Source organism: Scleropages formosus, chromosome 10 (genome assembly GCF_900964775.1).
Source record: "Scleropages formosus chromosome 10, fSclFor1.1, whole genome shotgun sequence".
Taxonomy (NCBI): domain Eukaryota; kingdom Metazoa; phylum Chordata; class Actinopteri; order Osteoglossiformes; family Osteoglossidae; genus Scleropages; species Scleropages formosus.
This window is the reverse complement of record NC_041815.1, coordinates 27,751,732-27,772,009: the sequence shown is the minus strand read 5'-3', so window position 1 is coordinate 27,772,009 and position 20,278 is coordinate 27,751,732. Positions and strand designations below refer to the sequence as shown.

At 48.1% G+C, this 20,278-nt stretch overlaps 1 protein-coding gene across 1 annotated transcript in view; it reads right to left on the bottom strand.

Moving 5' to 3' along the window:
- The window catches only part of fat3a (FAT atypical cadherin 3a), a 185,159-nt gene extending 174,312 nt beyond the window's left edge, over positions 1-10,847 (bottom strand). The window contains exon 1 of the mRNA XM_029255890.1: positions 10,798-10,847. The gene's annotated coding sequence lies outside the window, so the exon portion shown is untranslated. The remainder of the gene's footprint in view (positions 1-10,797) is intronic.
- Positions 10,848-20,278: the final 9,431 nt, after the last annotated feature.

The following is a 20,278-nucleotide window of genomic DNA, read 5'->3' as shown; positions in this document are numbered from 1 at the left end:
GAATTCCCTCCGACAGCTGTGCGGAACAGCCGTGTGGATCTCGCACGCAAACGCGGCCCCAGAACTTTCGCTTCTTCGCGTTTATCAACTTCTGCGACACTTTCACTCCAAGCGCCTGCAGGCGCCGGGTTCGAACACCCACCGCAGCGACCTCCTGTCCATAGGAGGGTACGTCCAACGCAGCTGTCACTGCACAAACCGTATGACGCCCTGCACCGTAACACACGCAATTGAAGGATAAGTGGACACTGTACTAGTTAGTGCCATAGCCTTTGCGCTTGGAGGCCACAGGTTCAAATCCCACCCCCTACTATAGTACCCTTTACTAGGGTATTTGAATTAATAGAGTAAAAGATAACCAGCTGTATAAATGGGCACATGACCGAGTACATTAATATTATAAACTGCTTTAGAAATATGTCGAGTTCAATAAATAAACGAATAAAAATAAATAAATGTAATTAAAGGGCGGTACTACTGGTACCCTAGGACCAGGTGAGGGGACCACCCGTCCGGAGCGGTGGAGTTACCATGGCAAGTTTCCTTCTAAACCGGTTTTATAGATCTAAATGCCTTCGGAGTATGGATTCTAATTTGAAGGCATACCGCATATTTATATATATATATATTTGTTGAGTTTATTAAATGGATTTTTACTGTATGGATTGTAGTCAATGCAGATGATGGTTTTTATTGAATAAAGAATGAAAACAGAAGTAATGAACGTTGAGATTATAAATTGTTATGCACAGTTTTGAGATACAGCCATTCAAACGTGGGGAAAAAAATTACCAAAATTATTGAAAACTAAGTAAAAATTACCCTGCTGTATAAACGGGTAAATCAGTGTAAAAGTGTACAAACATCACACTGCAAGTCCCTCAACTTCTATTGCTCTGAAGAGGGCTCACGCACAGGACAGTGTGTGTGTGTGGACCCCCTCCACTTTCATACTGGAGCTGCCGTCGAGCGTGTAGACACACACGCACACGCACACGCACACACACACATAGGAGCCAGGCAGCCGCAGCAAAGCCCCACGAAACAAAGAGGCCCGAACGACTCACCGGTGTCTGAAGCACAAAAGCAGCCGAAATCGATACACGAGAGCAATCACAGAACGCTAATTTTCAAAAACATATTTCTGGGCGAAAATATGGTCTTCAAAGTTATTGTAAGCAGCGAAGGGAAGGGTATCGATTGTGGGGGGGTGTTTTTTTTTGTGCGTCAAACTCCAACGCTCCGCTTTCTCAAAAGCATCACCGTAATGGTTTATTAAAGCTTTTCATCTGCCCCCCCAATAAAAGAAAGAATAATCTTGTTTTTGAATTTAGTTTCACTGCAAGGGGATTATAGTTATTTTCTTATTTTTGTCCATCATCGAATGGGACTCGGAGGTAAAAACACCGAGGCGTGATTTACCAGAGTACAATGCGCCCGCGCTGTTCGCCTTCACCTGGAGAGCTGCTCAAGCTTCTTGTTCTCCGGAAAAATCCGCCTGGGGAGATCAGATAAGGGGGGAGACCCTACTTGGGGGGGGGAGGGGGTGTGAGTAATGGGCGCCCGGAGCGCTGGGTAATGCGCTGGCCCGCACTCAGACGCAATTCTCCAGGAGGTGAGCCGCTTCACCGGGAGGTAATTTAACAGGCTCCGCACCCCCCCACTCCCCCCAACTCCCACCCAAATGGCACCCAGCACCGCAACGGCAGCCCAACTCTTTGCTGTCATGGCGACCGAAGATGAAACCGGAACCTTCGGAAGGCGTGAAGTTGAGCAGGTAGACAAATCTGAGACGGCTAATCGAGAGAAAAGGGGCTGCATGGTGGCGCAGCAGGTAGCGCCGGAGCCTCGTGGCTCCTCCCACAGCCCAAAGACAGGCAGGTGACTTTAAATTGCCTGCAGTGTGTGTGTGTGTGAGATTGTCCCGTGACAAACTGGTGTCTCATCCAGGGTGACCCCGGCCTCGTGCCCTGTGCTTCCAGGATAGACTCTGGACCAGCAGACAAACAATCCTGAGTAATGGATCATAACTGGGAAAATCTGACTCAATATGGGGACGTTACAGTTGTGATTCTTTTTTTTTTTGTCTTTCTTGGTTCCTCCAGGTTTGCGGAGTCTGAGAATCCAGCGAGAGCGGTTTCATAGGGGTGCCGAAAGTCATTGGTGCCGCATTTGGCTAAAATCGGGAAATAAACTGAAATATTGGATTTAAAAAAAAAAAACTTGCTTAAGATCTGGTGCCTTACGTTAATTATGCAAACACGGTACGACACATCGCTGGACCGCGTGTGTGAAATAGTGCAGCTCTGTCGGTGAGGTTTCATCTGAAAGGGGCTGTAGGTGAATACGGTAAATCGCTTATAGCCGTTTGGTCCCTTAAACTTGAGTCTGGAACACAAGTGTTCTTTTCAGAGCATTTTCAGTCGTTAAAAATTAATAAATGTAAATTATATACGTGTGTCCTGTGCCAATACAACATTCATATGTTATCACTTAGGGTGAGGGGCTGAACCCTAATTACACAAAAAAAAAACATAAAATTAACGTTATCCCCCCCTTCTCCTGACCTTTATGTATGTTTTTGTCGTGTGTGTGTATGTTAACCCCTTATGGATGCCGGACCGGTTCTTGCTTTGTTGTGCCCAACAGCCGAGCCCCCACACCCGGGGGGGGGGGCCCAGAGCGAAGCCCATCATTTGGAGTATGGAGACACTTCACATCTCCCGCTCAGCTGACTTATCGCCCCATTTCATTATTCATTTCTTAAATCTTGTCTGTCGCAATTCTTCATCCCCGGCCTCGCCGCGGCTTGATGGTCCGCCGTCCTTCGCCCAGCTGACATTTGCCGAACGTCCCCAGCCGGAATTAAAAAGGAAGCGCGGAGGCTTTCAGAGCCACCAAGGGGGGCTTTCTAACGCTTTTCCGACATCGCCCTCGCTTTCTAACCGTAAGAAGTTTCCGCAGTAGTTCGGGGGGGGGGGCACTTGCACCACGCGCCACTTTCCGATCCACGTGGCTCCCTCTGTCCTGGTTAACAACCTTGTTAAGCTTGTGTTGACACCTCCTGGATCATACCTGGCACCGCTGTTCCAGGAGCCAATAAGGGTCAAGGCAGCTTTGAGCTGCTGCTCAGTTGTTGTTGGCATTGTGCATGCGTGCGTGCGTGCGTGTGTATGAGAGACAGAGAGAGACAGGGAGAGGATACAGAATGGAGCATACACACACCAGCAGTCCTCACACCAACACCTGTTTACTATACGTCCCCAACACCGACACACTGTTGCTATCAACAGACACCTGGTTGCCATGACTCCCCAACCGAAGCCTCTTTGATAGCGAGAACGTTTTTCCTCGACTAAGAGATAGAGAGGCACCGGAGACCAGAGTTCGGGATTCGAGTTTCTGCCTGCTGTTCCTATTCCCCCTCTTACCAAACTCCCTCATCCAGACAACTTTCCCCTGCAGTTGAAGGTACTGTGTTCAAATCCCTTTTAGAACCCAAGGAATGTATTTTCTAACGACTGAATCCCACCTCCGGCTGTCGCACCCTTGATCGAGGGACTCGATACAGTAAGAATTACCATTATTGACAAGAGTAGGTCAGTAAACCAAATATCCACCTTGGATGAGATTCAGATAAAAGATTAATAAATTGTAAAAAATTTCCCCATCATCCAAGCTCGGTTCCAACACGTTCAAGACTGCGGACCTTCGTTTTCCGGGCTTTTTTCCTCACAGCTGCACGTAGAGATCAGTCCCCCGGTGTCGACATCAAAGGAGATTTGATCGAACGAGGAGCTGCTCTGGGGAGGGACTGCAGAATCACCGGTGTATCAGCAGCTTCATACCTGGAAAGGAAACCCTAACCTGATTTGTTCTTTCCAATAAAGGGAATGATGTATGGGTGCGAGGGGCCCCCCGGGTGGGAGTCTATCGAGAGGACGGCTGGGACCCGACGCCCTCCCGTTGGGGTTGATTCATTGCTCTCTTCCCCCTCCCCACCCGCGTTTTTTCCCAGCACTTCCGTCCTTGGATGGTAATGGATATGGCTGCAAGAGCCCATCTATCACACGCTCGGCTCAACTTGTTGCTTCTCCCCAATTTGAGTAGCAGTTCGAGAGCGAGAATGCGTGGCGCCCCTAACCACGAATATCCTCATACTCAGGTGTGGCAGCAGGTGGTGCAGTGGTTAGAGCTGTCAGGTTGAGATCAAGACACCAGGGTTCGAGTCCCCTTGTTTGACCCAGGGTCCAGATAACACCTCAAGCCCCAGGTCCTCTCCAGACACAAGGATGCGCTTCCATATTTGCGATATAAATATGGAAATTGTGAGTCATCAAATAGAAGTAAGTGTCCAATGCATATTTAAGCAGTAGGGAAACATGTGACAGCAGCTGGTGCAATGGTTCAAGACCTTGCCTGCTGATAAAATGACCTAGGTTCAAATCCCACCACCTGCTCTTGTACCCTTAATTAAGGTAATTACCCTCAATTAATGATGTTTATGTTACCGGCCTGTAGCGATGAGTAAACGGGACACCTGGTACCGTAGTGGTTACAGCTGCTGATGTGGGCCCAAAGCTTGCAGGTTCAAATCCCAACTAGAGCAGAATCAATGAAGTCATTTACCCTAAATTACCTGAGTGTATAAAGGGGTAAATAATAAGTACGTTGACAGTGAAAGTTGCGCTGGAGAAAAGCAGCACCCGAACGGATGAATGTAATCATGTTAAAGTTACCTGCCTGTGTAAAAGAGTAAATCACAGTAACTGGCTGAACACCTTTGGAGAAAAATTTTGGATAAATAAAAAAAGAAAGCGGTGAGACTCTTCTGACCGCCTCTAGTTTCACCGCGGTAACATCCACCGTTCACGAGCGCCGCCTGCGTGGAGAAACTTTCGCCTTTTGTGCCGTCTTTGTATTTTCAGTCAACAGAACTAATCAGTGCCTTTCTGACAGGCTTGAATGTGCAAAGCGGGAGAGGAATGACAAGAGCGCAGAAAAATGTCTCTTTTACTTTTATTCCCTTCTTAACGATATTTCCGAGATGCCGGCGAGATTACCATCGATGGGGGGTTGGGGGGGGTGGTTGGTGCGCACTTGATGGGACTTGCAGCCTAACCCTACAATAATATTGCCCTAAACCAATTACCGTTCAAATAAACAGTGGCGTTCCGGCACGCCGCAGAGACCCTCCCCCCTCACCGGGCCCCCCCCGGCCGTCCGCTGTTTATTCAGCTCCAGCTACCCGGGCAGACGCCCAATCCTGTGCCCACTCAAACAAACATAATCAGCTCAAGGTGCAGCTGCTGCCGTGACGAGGTGAGGGAACGGCGTCTCCGCAGTGTGGCAGCGCCGTATCACAACCCCCCCCCCCATCTACAGACTGTCGGCCGTGGGTGCGACAGAGTAACTCCTGCACCGAGGGTCTAAGTAACCCTTCTTGACAGGTGGTCATTTAGTGGTTAGAGCTGCTGCCATTGGACCATAAGGTTGCAGGTTTGAATCCCACCTGCGGCTGTAGTACCCTTGAACAAGGTACTTACCCCAGATTTCTCCAGTAAACTTACACAGCTGTATAAATGGGTACATAATTAAGTGCCTTAACATTTTAAGTAACTTTGGAGAAAAGTCTCAGCGAAATGAATAAATTTAACCCCCAACGGAGCCTCTTGTTTCGCACACAGTTAAGCATTTGTGCAGCAGGGGGCGCAGTGGTTAACGTCGCCTCCGTGACCTGGGTGTGTATTCCCGCTCCCAGTGTAGTGCCCTCGATCAATGTACTTACCTTGAATTGATAGAGTAAAAATTACCCTGCTGTGTAGATGGGTAAATCAGTGCAAGCAGCTGAGTGTACAGTCCTTACACTGTGAGTTGCCTTGCAGAAAAGTGTCAGATAAATTAATATGTAACATTTAAATAAATAAATGTATCTCATGTTTTTCTCCAAAATGACTTGCAATGCTACCTACAATGATTTACCCATTTATAGACCTGGGTAATTTTACTGGAGCAAGTTAGGGTAGGTCGCTCAAGGTTACTACAGCTGGAGGGGGGATTTGAACCAGTGACCCCCTGGGAACACAAGCAGAGGCAGCTTTAACCAACATGCCACAAGCTGCCCCACTAAAGCCCCAGAGATGCAACGATGGACCCGTTTATCCTCTCTGTCCCGTCTCTGACTGGAACTTTTACAGCTGATCGATGTCTCGTGACAGGAGCCCATCTGCAGAGGGAGGCGTCCGCGAGCTCCGGGTCACTATTTCACCGCTGTTTAAAGCTAAATTACTGCCAGTCGGGAAGCTAATCAGATCCTGTTCTAACGAGCTATTGACCGGTCGTCAAGTATGTAATGATCCCCCTCCCCCCAAGCCCGATCCCCGTCCCCCTGCGTTGAACACCAGGCAACAAGATCCATCGGAGAGGGAGGGACCAATGGACACGTCTCTCTAATCGCAAATCCACTGGGTCTACTCCCCAAAGCAGTACCTTTTATTATTATTATTACTTTATTTTATTTAATTTTATCCCAGAGCAGCACTTTCTCAGCAAAACGACACTTTTTTCAAAAATTACTTTTTATACAGCGAATTGCCGTTTTTAACGTCTCTGGGCCTGCAAATTGCCGCTCGGTGCACAAACGGCAGAGATTAAAGCGTTACGAGAGCCGCAAAGAGAGATGGCATTTGGAGACGCTGTCTTTCATGGTGCCGTTCGAAGTAGCAGCGCACTCACACATATGCACGCGCACACACACACACACACACACACACACACACACACACACACAGAGAAGACATTGCGGCAGAAAATCACAACCCTTCAAATGTTTCTTTGTACTGAAAGCAAAGTTGATTATTGGTTGTGCGGAAAATATGATTGCTTTGATGAAGCGGGAGAACGCAATGTGCTCCCTCCCTCCGCTGGGCCATGTTCTCATATGGCGTGTGCCGTTCTGTGCGCACATGTTCCGAATATGCAAATAATTGGAGAAAGGCAGCATGGTGGCACAGTGGGTAGCACTGGTGCCTCACCACTTCTGTCCTGAGGGTTTGAATTCAGCTCAGTCTGTGTGGAGTTTGCATAGGTTTCCTCCAAGTGCTCTGGTTTCCTCCCATAGCCCAAAGACATGTGTTTCAGGTGGACTGCCCTGTTGTGTGTGTGAGTGACTGCTTTGTTGCTGCATCCAGGGAACCTCACACCCTAGACTCTGGACCACCACAATCCTACGCTGGACATGCGATTCACAATTTAATAACAGATGGGTGGAAATAAATGATAAAAAGTCAGAAAAGTGTCTTGACTCTTCGATAATGAATACACACACATTTCCAGAGCCGCTTGTCCCATACGGGGTCACGGGGAACCGGAGCCTACCCAGCAACACAGGGCGTAAGGCCGGAGGGGGAGGGGACACACCCAGGGCGGGACGCCAGTCCGTCGCAAGGCACCCCAAGCGGGACTCGAACCCCAGACCCACCGGACAGCAGGACTGTGGTCCAACCCACTGCGCCACCGCACCCCCCCGATAATGAATATATAAAAACAAAATCTGAATAAAAGCATGAATACATTCCAAAAGAGAGAGATGTATATTCTCCAAATTTTTCTATATTTTTCTCACTGTAATAAGTTGCATGCCCACGGGAAAACCAACACGCGGTGAATGGGGCCGTGGGACTGGCACATCACACTCAGACATCCCCAGGGTGTCCCCCAGCTTTGACCTCGTGACCCAGGGTCGACCGTGCTTATGGACATTATGGACATACATTCTGCACCCGAAAGCAGAATCGATACCCGTCAACTGTCAGCCGCGTTCAGCGTCACGCACCCAGGGACAGAGCGGGGTGTCGTTTAGAAGGGAGTCCCCCTCAACCTCACCCAGCTGCCTTCCGGAACTATCCGCAATGGACAAAGACCAAATTAACAAGACAGTCGCTATTACGGGATACTATAAGGCTGAATAAAAACATGACATCGCAGGATTCAACTTCTTTGTTCTCCTAGAGGAAAAAAAATTCCCAGTTGGATTTATTTCTAACGGGTAAATAATTGCAAGCAGTGTCGGCCAAATAAGTAAAAGTGAACGTAAACGCGGTGCCGTCCCCCCATTCCCTGTTGAGCGCCCCCGGCCTTCAGGCCCCGCCTCCTGCCGCAGGTAAAATCTCCGCTCGGGCTGTTTTACACCATAGAAACATTAACTCAACAACCTGTTCATAATGAAATTACAAGCCCTGCTGCATTTCCGTCAACGTCGGCGGCCGCAAGACGCGCAGCTGCGGCCCTTTTAAAGACCTGGAAGTCGAGTGAAACCCGTCAGACGCAGCCCTGCGCTGCTAATAGTCCCTCATTAGGCTGCGGTGTGTCGCCGGCGAAGTGCGTCGGGACGCCGCTCGATGGCCACACAGAAGGCTCCGATTAATTTGTACAAAAACCGTGTTGGAGAACAAAAAAAAAAAACAAGCCCTTGTTTGGTGTTTTCTTTAATAGACGGGATGGCTGAAGCATCATCGTGAGCAGCCGCCTGGTTCCCTGCCACAGAGGTGCAGGAACTCCTCCCAGGGGGGTGGGGGCAGCGCTGAGCTCCCCGTGCGGATGGTCGGGAGAGCCGGTCAACAAGCCCTCACCGAAAACACCCCCCGGCCACGATCGTGGGGAAAGCAGCCACACAAACACCAACGTCAGAGAGGTTTAAAAAAACAGAGGTGGATTCTGAGCCTCCTGACAACCCCCTCCCGTCAGTGCCTCTTGGGTTGGGGGGGCGGGGGTCACCTGTCTGGAGAGGGGGTCAGGAAGGCTGTGCCTAGGAATCAATAGCGCAGGGATACAAGCCTAGGCATGAGCCCCCCCCCCGCCACATGTGTACTCCAGTCGCATCTGATGGAGGCAAATACCAGACTACACATCAGGTGGGGGAGGGGCAGTGGGGGGCAGGGGGGGGACATTCTTACTCCAGTGTCAGTAACATAATAATAATGAGCAGACAGCTGTTTGGCAGGCAGGCGCGTCGTGACGGACGGTGAGGAGAATCAATGAAAAAGCCCCACAATGCCCCAGTGCAGTCGGCGAGTCCACAGTGTGAACAGGTGTGTTCTCGTCCCCAAAGTGCGCCAGATACTAAAGAACACATCTGCAAACAAAAAATTAACAAAACAAACTGGAAAGCGGCGCTTCGGAGTCACTGCGCCGCCGGGAGTCGGCGAACTGTGCGTTCGACGAGCCGTGGGCCCAACGCCAAAGAACCGGCCGGCGTGAGGGTTTTCCGTGTTTCAGAAGGTCCGAACTCACCGGAGTTTCTGTTCCCGGTGTGTTAGAGCCCGGCAGTGTGTCGCTGCGTGCACTTCCAGTGCATCGACACACTGAACCCATGCATTTACTGTGAAGGAGCAGTGATTCACTGTATCAGTCCAGTGACAAACTGCAGCAGATCACTGTGACAAACCAGTGACACACTGTATCAGACCACTGCCTTCACTGCAATTAACTGGTGACACTGAATCAGAGCAGTGTTTTACTGCAATGAACCAGTCACAATGTGGGATCAGTGAACCCCACACACACACACACACACACACAGCTGTGGCGCACTGGAATGGAGCGCTGATGTACAGTATCAATACTGGACTGGATCAGTGATTCACTGTACGCGACCAGTGCTTTAAGTTGGGTAAATATCCAGACCTTCAAGCGCAGTGGACATACATACACCGCGCGTGCGTGCGTGCGTGTGTGTGTGTGTGTGTGTGTACGCGCGCGCCGTTTGAAGCTGCCGTACACCCGACTGGCACCGATGCGCAATAATTACATCAGAGAGGAGCTCTCGGTTCCGCACATGTTCGCGTCGATCCGGCACCGTCTCGCGCTTCGTCGCGCATCAGCACCGCCTGCGACTTTATTCTGTCGGGCCGCTCACTTCTGCGCCGAACCGCGTCCATCGTCGTCGCACAGCCGCGTTCCTCGGCAACGGAACCGGCAGAACCGAGCCGCTCGAACCACTTGGAAATCTTCCGTCTTTGTCCTTCCTGCGCGGAGTAGTGATCGTCCGTCCGTCCGTCCGTCAGTCCGTGCGCGCCACACCGCGACAAGCGAGACGACAGCCGAAGCGCGTCCCCGACCGGCAGCTGCCGTCGCTCCTCAGCGGGCCGGTCGGTCCCCGTCCGGCGTCCCCGTCCGTTCTCCGGCATTCGGACCCCCCCGGGTCTCCGGACCACCACTGGACCCCGCCGCGTGCCGAGCGGTCCTTTCCTTGTGGGACGAGTTTGAAACGTGCCCGACCCGGCGGGATGTGATGTGTCGCCGAGCGAGCACACGGACACACACACCGACAGCGACACGCAGACACGCGCGCGGCACGCCGTGAGTGAGAGTATCAACCCGCGTAACACCAAACAACAACTTTGATTCCGTAACGAAACCAAAGAGCCTCCGGTGGTTTTTTTCAAACTAAAGATGCGGCGATCACAGAAGCGCGAGCTCCGCACTCGTCACACCTGCCTGTCAATTTCACGCGTTAAAGCACGTGTGGGGCGGGGGGAGGAGGTGGGTTTCGGTACTGCCCACCCCCGCATCCAGGCGCCGAAGCCGAACCCCTGCGCGGACCGCGCTGGGGTTCGAACCTCGCCCTCCCGTCCCCGTCCCGCCACACGCGGCGTGTGCACGCGAGCTGGTCGCTCAGTCCCTGGCTGCGCGCGAGCCGCGTGCATGATGATTCTCGCAGAAGAAGCCAGGGCTCCCTGTCGAACCAAACGGCGCGTTCACAACGGAACCCTCGAACCCGCTCCCACAGACACGTACCTCCCGCAGTGCTGCAGCTCAGTCCTCGTGTCCGTTCTGTGCACAAAAAAAAAAAAAAAAAAAAAACACAGCCACTTTTAAGTATCCATGGAAGTTGGGTGCGCGCGAGGATCTGTGCAGCAGCAGTCGCGAGCAGCGAGCGAGCAAGCAAAGCACGCGCAGCAGTCCGCTCCGTCCCGTCCTCGCGACAAATGCGCGCGCCGCCTGTGGCGCACCGCTCCGGTGCAGAGCGCGTGAGGCAGCGTGTGTGTGCGCGCGCGCGCGAGCGAGCGAGCGAGCGTGTGAGTGTGAGTGTGTGCGTATGTGTGAGTGCAGCGGGCGCGCACAGCGCAGCCTACCGGAGCGCGGACGAACGGGAGTGCGGAGCGCGGGGTTCGGGGTTCGGGTCCGAATGACGTAGTGTGTCCACACACACACAGATACACACACACAAACACGAAAAAGGCATAAAGGTGTGTGCACGTGCATCTCATAAGCACTGTTTCTGTCTGCTGCGCCGACACCTTTATTTATTTATTATATGCTCTATTTTTAATAGGCTATATAATAGGACATTAATATAATATGCCCTATTCTATTTTTACTCTGCACTAAAAATGTTGTATTTGTATTCATTCATTCATGTGACTCATTTTCCCAAGGCAACTTCTATTGTTAGCCTTATTAAACAGTGAGTGCATTTTAAAATACTTTCGAAAAACTTACATTTCATACACAGCTTGCTGACAAGGAAAGTGTAAAATAATTTTTCCTGGTGCAGAACTGAGCAGAGCTTCCAATTCGGGCTCATTGAAGTTGAGGCCCAACTTCCCATGAGGCCTGAACGCACAAACAGGGCGCTGTGCTTTTTGTCCTTCGCGCACCTTCTAAGTACGGTTTTCATTGTCAGTTTTAAATTCCTGCAAAGTTACCCAGCAGTTCCAGCTGCTCCTTGGATTTTCTTTCTACCATCAGATCACATGGTCACACTGGGGCTTTGGATGCAGTGTGACAAAATGGAAAAGATCAACGATAAGTGTGTGTGCATGTTTTAAACAAGTGCATTGTGGGTAATAGTCTCATTTCCACAAAAGTGCCTTGCAAGGACCTGGAATATGAATATGTAAACTGTTGCTTAAAATATAACAATTTGCCTAAAATAGTACAATTTTAAGCGCCATTTAATTTGGGAGAGCTGTGTAAACGTTGGGGGGGGGGGGGGGTGCGGTCACTCGGAGTCATATCGTCACCCATTCCTGCAGATTTCTTCTTGCATTCCTTCCCTTTTTTAGGGCAAACATGAATTAAAGCCACAGCCGAGTTCACGTCGGCACACACATCTACATAACACACATACCTGTACAGAGAGCAGGGCACGCACAAGTCTGTCTTCACAGGAGTGTGTGTGTGTGTGTGTGTGTGTGTTTGTGTGTCGAGCAGCTGTGTGTTGAATTCTGAAATCTCTGCTCGACTTCCTTTCATCTATAGCAAAGAATATACAGCATCTTGCTTTATTTATAGACATTAAATAATCTTTATGGAAGTTCTTTTTGTCCCATGTCATATTCACCCAACATTATGGTAGCTGTGTAAATTAATTCCCAAAACTGGTTTAAAGGGGTGTATTTTTATCATGTTGTCTCAGTTAAGGGGGGGCACGGCAGTGCGGTGGTATGGCGGGCCTGGCCGGGTCCTGCTCTCTGGTGGGTCTGGAGTTCGAGTCCAACTTGGGTGCCTTGTGATGGACTGGCATCCCGTCCTGGGTGTATCCCCTCCCCCTCCAGCCTTGCGCCCTGTGCTGCCAGGTTAGGCTCTGGCTCGCTGCGACCCCACTTGGGATAAACGGTTTTAGACAATGTGTGTGTGTGTGTGTGTGTCAGTTATGAATAATACATGTATTGGAGCAAATATATGCATTAGTGACAGTTAAAGTGTGTAATAAGGTAAGAGCTGTTAGTGCATGGTAAAGGGGGGGTTCCGAAGTGATTTACTCTGCCCATCTTCCGTACATGTCTTCAGAGTGAAGGAAAAAACCTGTGCGAACACATGGGGAACATGGTAACTCCATGCAAACTGAGATAAAGATGAACTTATAGCCAAACCGCACGGCACCAGTGCTACTCGCTGTGCCGCCATGCCATGTGATGTGTGGGAAAGACAGGCGGAACAGTAGTAAGGAGCTGTTGGTTTAATTGCTGGAAGTCAAGGGTTCGATCCCCTAGTGTGCTGTAGCACCCTTGATCAAGATACTTACACTGAATTTATACAGTAAAAATTACCCTGCTGTACAAATGAGTAACTTTTCCGAAAGTTGCCTAACATTGCAAGTCACCATGAACAAAGATATTAACATAAATGTTAATAATTGTATCTGCTGCCTATAATATATATCATTTTCCCTGCACTTTTCAGTTCAAAAGCATTAAGGTCAGTAATGTTAAAAACGATTAAAAACCTTCTAAATACGGTAACCTTTGGCCCTCGTGCTGTACCGCATATCTGTTTGTATCTGCCTTTTCTCACAGTGTTGCTTCTCTCTATATTGTTTTGATCCACTTCTCGTCTGATCTGTCATTAATTCCAAAATGCAAAATATAAAGACGAGATAAAATGTGAGAAAGCGGAGTAAAAACGGTTGTGTCGCTCTGCCCCGTGTGCCGTATCTGGAGTTTTTTTTTTTTTTTTTTTTGCACGGTTTCTAATCCTTCCTCTTAAGATGGAGAAGCAAATGTAAAAAATACCATTCTAGAAATGGAAGAGTTTAATGAAAATTAGAAGAAAAAACAGCCGCTGCTCAGAGCTCAAAGAAGAAGCAGAAGCCCTTTTCTCACAGCCCTCCTTCGGGAAGTGTGCGAGTGGCCTTTGGAAAGACGTCTTGCGGGCAGTTTTTTAATCACCATGGGAAACGGGACCTGGCTGCCATCAGAGGACACCATTAACATCGCGTTCGCCTCGTGTCGCGTTTCAGAAAATATAACTTGTGAAGTTCAGCTAGAGGTTAAGTCCAAAAAACTGGAGGGGTGGTGGCACAGCAGGCTTGGCCAGGTCCTGCTCTTTGGCAGATCCGGGTTCGAGTCCCGCTGAGGGCATCTTGCGATAGACTGGCGTCCTGTCTTGGGTGTGTCCCCTCCCCCTCTGTCCTTGAGCCCTGCGTTGGGCTCCGGCTCATCGTGACCCTGCTCAGGACAAGTGGTTTCAGATAGTGTGTATAAATCCAAAAAAAAAATATCCTCAGTGGTGGTCTGAATTTGTTAGGAACGGTATTGCGGACACATTTCGACAAAGCCTTGCGACACCGGCATTTTGTTTCCAGTTCCGCTTCCTCCGGCCTGTCGTCGTTTCCCTGTTTGTTGGGCTGCCGTTGCCGTTAGTCTCTTAGCGGACGCCCTGCTCAACGCCCTTCAAGCACACCACTAATGCGGCCAATGACATGCGGAGAGGCACTCGGCGAAGTCCTGGATGCAAATGGCAACGCGGAGGGGAACAAAATGCAATTTCTCTGACGAGCTTCAGGTCACTTTTGCTCAAAACTGATTAAGCTCCCGAATATAAAGAAAAGTGACGGTGATTTGGAGAACTCAGATGCTTGTACCCTTGACTCGAAGAGTGCGTTGCATCACAATCGCCGACGGATTTCAGAAAGTGCGCGTGAGCTGCGCCGAAGCAATTTGCTGACACAAGGAGAGGAGAGAATTGACATAATGGTATTTTATTATTGTCGTCCACAGCTCACTTGCTTCTATCAGCATTCATTATCTGGCCCTGTTACTCTGCTATTTAAGAATGAACGTGGTGCGGAGCGCACATGTGGGCACGCATTCCAAATCATTGTTTGTTCGCCAGGATGGGACAATCTACTCAACCTTACATTTATTTATTTAACAGACACTTTTCTCCAAAGCAACTTCCAATGAACTCTATGTAGTGTTATCAGCCCACACACCTTATTCACCACGGTGACTTACACTGCTAGATACACTACTTACACTGGGTCACCCATCCATACATCAGTGGAACACACACACTCTCTGGGTGAACCTCAACAGCATGTCTTTGGATTGTGGGAGGAAACCAGAGCACCCAGAGGAAACCCACACAAACACAGGGAGAACATGCAAACTCCACACAGACTGAGTAGGGATCAAACCAACGTCTTCTCGTGCCACCCAGGTGCTGTGAGACAGCAACGCTACTCACTGTGCCACCTGACCTTCCTTCAGCTGCCTTTTGCCACCCAGTTCCGGTGATTTCCGGGCCTCGAATGGCTGCTACAGGCAAATGGATCGCCGACTGGGTCACCTGCATGACCGGTGGACTGGGATCGGGGGGTACGGCAGCTGGAAATGCCGGACGGTTACTGAGATCTCGGCCTCCTGCAAAGCCAACACGCCGAAATCTAAAGCGCCAAGCTTTTCTCGTTCCACTGCAATGGAATGATCTCCCTCCTCTCCTCAGAGTTGCTGAATCCCTCTCAACATTCAAGAATGGGATCAAAACTCATCTGCTTGCATCATTTTCAATATGCTCCATAAATATATACCATGTTATGTGTTTTGAAGAAAAGAACAGAACAGAAGCTCTGCAATGTCTGCTGGTTTATTTGGCGGTATGAGACAAACGGACTGTATTCCAGAATCACATTCGTCTGCATCCAAATCTCTCCATCTGTTGGTGGAGCGCGCTCTTGTATTGTTCTCTGAGATGCACTTTGTTTTGGAGAATGAATAAACCCAAATGTAAAAATCCCTCTGCAGAATGAACCAAATCCGAAATTCACCTCGAAGTGCTTTTTTTTTTTTTTTTTTTTTTTTTTTTAAATATTAATACAAGAATTACTTCTTTTAAAGATACCCTCAGGCGTGGACATTATTAATTGTTCACATTATGTCTTCTTCCTTCTTCCAGATCCTCATTACCTGGTCCAGCTACATAGATGTATTTTGCTGATGGGTGAAACGGTTGCATTCCGTCAGGTATTGAGAGAGAGATGACCCCAAGGTCAACTGCTGGGCGCTTCAAACTGGTGCCATACGCAGGTTTCAGGAACCGCTCTGTTTATTTTGGAAACAACATACAGGAGATTATTGGAGCCATTGTTCATATAACAATCAAAGCGACTGCTGTGACAATAAGGAGAGAGACGAGCAGCTGCTCTAACGGGGAGGATCGCGGCCTTATTATTAAGGGAAAGCTTCACACTTCTCTTGGAGATCACGAGTCGAAACTAAAAACTATATTGGTTATTGCAATAAGTCACATATTTAAATTAAAAAAAAAAAAATTGTGTTTAGCATCATTTCGGCATGATAGGAATCTTATTAAATGTAAATAACGTTTTATTTAAAAACAATAAAATGTACTGCGAAGAAACAGAGTCAAATGAACTGAGTAGGTGAATAAAATTAAAGAAAAACAAATTTAAAATTTAAATTTTTGTTCCACTTTGCCTTTTTTAAAATTCTGCGGGAGGGTAGCTGAAAGTGGAATGGTTAGAGCCGTTGCTTTAGAAGGGTCACAGGTTCGAATCTCACTTCCTGCTCTAACTGCCTAGATCAAAGTACTTACTCCGAAACTGCTCCAGTGCAGAGAAATTACGCAGCTATATTAATGGGCAAATAATTGTAGCTCTTAACACTGTGAGTTGAAAAAGTGTTCGCTAAATGTAAAAATATGTTTTATATATAGTGTTTGTTCATTCCAGAACCCAGGTATATGTGGATGAACTGTTATTAAACTGATGTGGATGAACCTGAACTGCATGTCTTTGGAGTGTGGGAGGAAACCAGAGCACCCAGAGGAAACCCACACAGACACAGGAGAACATGCAAACTCCACACAGACTGAGTGGGGATCAAACCCATGTCCTCTCACACCCCCCAGACTCTGTGAGGCACCAGCAGTACTCGCTGTGCCACCAAGGTGCATCAAGTAGAAGTGGAGATTCAAACCCACGCCCCTCAACTCCAAAGCAATGGCTTTGGTCATTACACAACCACTTAGAACACTACTGGTTTCCAGATTGACATTTTAGATCGTTATAGTCGTATAGCTGTTCCTTATTAATAGATCATGCTCCTATAATAGCAGTGGGTACAGTGTATACAGCACAGTAACATGGATTGTCGACTGAAACAAAGGGGCCGTGGACACCGTCCAGAACTCACTCCCTTATAGCAGACTTTTCGTGTCGAGCTGTTTCCCGAAGAGTGCAGACAGTGAGCAGCGATCTTGACGGAGGACAGTATTACTGTATATTTCCTTTTTTTTAAAGCATACAGGAGTGACTCATAATCGGTATTAATTTCTATTTAACTGACCCCTGTCTCCAACATAACTACCGTTTACCTTTTCTCCAAAGCAACTAATAATGTTCCGCCTATTTATATAAGGGGGGGGGGGGGGTTAATTTTTCCTAGGATTCAAACCCTTGATGTTTGAAGCTGAAGCCATAGCGCTCACCACTATACTACCTGTTGCCCTTCACAGTTACTTGCCAGTTACTTGACAAAGTACTCTTACTGTACCAATTCAGAGGAAGTACCGCGGTCAAGTGGGATTACGGCCATAATCGCTGCGCCACCTGCTGCGCCACGAGAGCTTCGCTAATTTAGAAACCCAAAATATACATTTGACTGTGGTATCGCAGATCTGAAAAGGAAGCAGGTCTGCATGATTCCAAGTGACTCATTTGCTACGAACCACTTGACTCTGTTTTTCATTGTTACCTTATTCCGGCGAAAAGGCAAATACAGCCCTGTAATTGCGGAAAATGAGCCCTTTGCGTGTTTTCACCGCTCCGTGCGACCTTTAAAAACTTCCTCTCCGTTGTTTCATGTTCATGTTGTGCTCCTGTGAGTTTGGAGCTTCTGACAATCTGTGCTGGTTCTCTTTACTGCTAAAACACTGTGTGAAAGAGGCGTCTTTTTGCGATGAAGCAGGAGCTGGTGAAACAAATGCAAATAGAAACCAAGTGTAAAATGTAACTCAAAGGGCACAATAGTTATCAGGGTCTAATAGTTAGTGGCCAGGCAGCTGTTCCAAGGTCCAAAGTTGTGACCTTACCCTACAGATTGAAACGGAACTTTTCTTTCGACTCTTGAGTCAAACACACATTTATCGATGGAACTTCTGGTGTCGACTGGAGGGTATAGATGAACCTTTATATTTACAGTGCTTTGAGTAGCTGAATGAATGTCAGTCCAGTAAACTGGTATCTGTCACATTCTAACATTATACACTGATCAGCCACAACATTAAAACCACTGAGAGGGGAAGTGAATAACATTGATTGTGTCGTTACAATGGAACCCGTCAAGGGGTGGGATATATTAGGCGGCAAGCGACCGGTCGGTTCTTCAGTTTGATGTGTTGGAAGCAGGAGAAATGTTCAAGTGTAAGGATCTGAGCGAATTTGACAGGGACTAAATTGTGATGGCTAGATGACTGGGTCAGAGCATCTCCAAAACAGCAGGTCTTCTGGAGTGTTCCCGGTATGCAGTGATTAGTATCTACCAGAAGTGGTCCAAGGAAGGACAACCGGTGAACCAGCGCCCGGGTCACGGGCACCCAAGGCTCACTGATGCGCATGGGGAGAGAAGGTTATACTGTCTGGTCCCATCCCATAGAAGAGCTACTCACACACACACACACACACACACACACTGTCTGAAACTGCTTGTCCCAAGCAGGGTCACGGCCTAACCCCGCAACACAGGGCATAAGGCTAGCGGGGGAGGGGACACACCAAGGATGGGATGCCAGTCCATCGCAAGGAACCCCAAGCAGGACTCAAACCCCAGACCCACCAGCGAGCAGGCCTCGGCCAAACCATCTGTGCCACCACATCCCCCTCAGAAGAGCTGCTGTAGCACAAGTTGCTGAAAGTGCATGGAGAGGCCTTGCGCTTAAAGGACACTGAGGATGTGACTGGAAATACCCTGTAAAGATGTCCCAGAATAAAGTAAATTCTGTGAACGAAGGATACAAAGGATATTCCCATCAATAAAAAAGGCTGTACTTTTAATGACAAAGCAAAACAAAGGGAAGTGAACGTAACTCCTAATTATGCTGGTATCACATTGAAGTAAAAATCAGTTTATGATTATGACATGCATATGAATTATGACAATATATGCGCATGGTATGTAAAATGGTGATGTATTTGTGAGACTACGGTCTGTCATATTTAAAAAAAAATTATATATACACTATATAGTATGTGTGTGTATACACACATATACAATATATACATACATACACACATATGTATATAATAAACAGAAACAAGTAGGCAAATGATGTAGACAGCAGAAGAGAAACAAGAGAGTATTTAAAACCCAAAGAGAAAAAACTAAGCTACGAACAAGAACCCCGACAGCAATTCCCCCACCAAAGAAAGCTGTCATTCATTGTTGTGATTTATGGGTGCCAGGTGGAGATTACTCCAACCTCTTACTGCTCCCCATTATCTCCAGCTGAACCGAGAACCCAACACAAACACAATAAAAACTGAAAAGTACAAACCACCTAACAAGTTAAAAGCACAACAGAGGATATAAATATGGAACACCAGCAAAAGCAACAAAGAAATTCAGATCTTTCCAATACTATGAACCTTATATGAAACTTTCTTAAAACTCTAAAGTTTCTAGAAAGACGATCTCTGATGCCAGACTGTCCAACAGTCAAATCTCTTTGTCAAACACCTAAGTCTGGTGGGATAAGGTGAAAACCATGGTAAATACTGTGCTGGATGAAAGTTTTAGACACTTTGTTGGATTTGCTTTGTCTTTGCTGGACACCGGCAGGTTAATTGAGGTAGAGCTGCAGACCGGAAACTTGAATCCCAATGTCTTGTTCTCTCGTTGCGGCTTTTCTCGCGTCATCTTCACCGGAGGAACACGGAAGCCACTGTACGACCTCAGCGTGAGACGTTCTGGTCAGGTGCACGCGCAAAGTCCATCTCATCTGAAAGCGGATAAGCTGGCCGACTCAACGGTGACGGCAGTTCACCTGCAGAAATGGTTTGAGTGGAATATTCCCTTCAAAGTTCTCATGCAAAACTAACATTTTTTAAAACCACTGCAACGATTTTTATATTCAACTTCGTTCACTTTCAGTTGGTACAACTTGTTTTCGCTCCAGGGTGGCTATTGATTCCGCTTGCGATTTATCTAAATTCTCGATAGCAGAAACCCCAAATTCAGCCTCGGCAATCCAGCCGTCAACACTCTTCACACAGTCGGTTAAGTCACTAACTTATGTTTCCATAGTTACAACGGAACATGGAAACTTCTTTAGTTTGGCATTGACTGCATCCAGCTTTGTGACCTGAGCTTCCAGCTCATTTGGCTGGACGTTTCTTTCATAACATTCACATGGCTCATTTGGCTAGATATTTCTTTCATCCGTACGACAAGGTGTAACGGCGCACTGGTACGACAGGAAGCAGAGCTGGGAGGCCAAAAACAATATTTTTCAGGAGCATCCATAGCAACATCTT